This window comes from Elephantulus edwardii, unplaced genomic scaffold (genome assembly GCF_000299155.1).
Source record: "Elephantulus edwardii isolate Elephantulus edwardi_28Jun2011 unplaced genomic scaffold, EleEdw1.0 scaffold00155, whole genome shotgun sequence".
Taxonomy (NCBI): Eukaryota; Metazoa; Chordata; class Mammalia; order Macroscelidea; family Macroscelididae; genus Elephantulus; species Elephantulus edwardii.
The window spans coordinates 412,516-414,801 of record NW_006399905.1 but is presented as its reverse complement, the minus strand read 5'-3'; positions in this window follow the sequence as shown (position 1 = coordinate 414,801).

Sequence of the window (2,286 nt, the reverse complement as noted above, 5' to 3'; positions counted from 1 at the left end):
TGTTGGAGAAGTATGGACAATCTCCTTTCTTGTGATTTACTAATTCTCAACTCTTGCTGTAGGGTGAGCTATGGGTTGATCTCCCCCTTAAAACACACAACAGCAAAAGAGATTAGAAGAAAGATAGATAGATAGATGATAGATAAATAGATAGATAGACAGATAGATGATAGATTAGATAGATAGATGATAGATTAGATAGATAGATTAAATTGATCAATAAATCTATCTACTATCTCTCTCTCTCTCTCTCTCTCTCTCTCTCGTTCTGGTGGCCTAGTGGCAAGAAACTGCACTGCAATCCCAAAAGCACACATTTCGAGGCCACCATCTGAAGTGCAAGAGAAGGATGACAATCCCCTTCATGCGATTAACTGCTTCTGAAAACTCACCAGAAGGTCAGTTTTGGGTCGGTTCCGACTAGATGGTACATAACAACAACAACAATCTATTAATCTATAGATATATGTTGTATTTTTTATCAAATTGAAACATAATGAAACATATTAAGTACTTTAAGAGGATTTTATATTTAATGCTATTTCTCTTAATTGACAATTCGTCTATTTTAAACTCCTTTAATCTGTAATAATAACCCATTTAGAAGATATAATTTCAAGGAATTACTGAGAATTTGGGGATTTTTTAAAAATAAATGTAACTGTTCAAGTGCAGTGCTATTGACTCATAACTGATTTATAGATGAGCAGATCTTAAAATATTTATTTTTAATTGATAACAAAAAAGTGATGCATTTTTACCCTTCCCATATTATAAAGTAATCCCACTCTTCCCCTTGTGAAGGCACACACATTACTACGTGTTGAGATACATGACACTATACAGCATGCTTTCTTGGATCAACACCAACTATTCAATCCAAACATCTCTGAGTGTATATTTGATGAATAAATTACCAAACTAATGAGATGAACTAAGAGGTTAAGGATTGATCAAGTACTTAATCTTTTTAATGAAGGGCACAGCGTGAAACACATTCCTCCAAATAGATACAATAAACAATCTTTTAAAACCTAATTAGAATAAAAATGCAAAGGAAGGTGCAGAATCCTACAAGATAATAACAACATTAACTGCAATAAGGGAAAATCTTTAGGTCGGTGTCTTAGTTATCTAGTTCTCCTATAATAGAAATAGCAGGAGTGGATAGTTTAAACACAGAAATTTATTGCCTCAAGATTTAAGAAGCATGAAGACCATATTGACGGCTCAAAGACTTTCTCTCTTTGTGACCTGTGGACAAGGTTCATGTTCCTTGGCTTCTTGGAGATCTTCATGTGACAAGTCATCTACCTTCCCCCATCTCTGTCTAATTTTTTTCCTGTTGTAAGATATGCACTATGCTAAATCTGACTCTTTAGCACAACAGAAAACTCACTACAAAACAGAAATAGAACCACAGGAATAGAGGTTAGGATTTAGAAATTTCCCCTTCCCCCCTCAGCACAACTCAGTCCATAACAGTCTGTCACATATTTCTGTTTGAAATAAGTGAAGGTATCAATCAAGTGAATTGTGTAGTTTACCTGGAAAAGACAGTTATATTTTGATAAGGGATAGTAACAACAGGTCTTGATACCTCCTATGTCTATAAAAATCTTCATAATATCTCTTCAGAGCTTTTACAGAACTATCTGGACATTTAGATGATTTAGCAAGTATTTTTGAAATCAAAGTACGTAGTGTTGTTTATGTTGTTATTGGTTTTGTTTTTTTTAAGTTTCCCTATGATCAAGGTTTAACTACTTAAGTGACATTTTTTAAACTATAATTTAGACTTTAATAAAGTTTATAGTGGCTAATTACATTGTTGTTGTGTACCGTAAAGTCAAAACCGACCAATGGCTAACCTTGCACTGGGTTTTCAGAGACAGTTAACCACAGGGGAGGAGATTGCCTATCCTTCTCTCGAAGGGCAACATGTGGCCTCAAGCCTTGTATCTTCGGAATTCCAGCACAGCTTCTTGCCACTAGGTCACTAGAGCTCCCTTATTTACATTAAATTAGATATTAAATTAGATTGTATAACTTTGCCAAGAGCTTCACTGAAATAACAAATACTTTTTTTATTAAAGTCTTTATTTAAAATAATAACTACAGAAGAACAGATGGCACATTGAACTTAGTCACCTATTGAATGAAACATATATTTATGACAGAGTGCAGATGCTTAAATAACACTTATTTTTTCAAGTAGTTAATGAATAACCAACTTATTTTAAAGGACCATTGTTACTAAACTAATTACATCAAAATACAGTATGA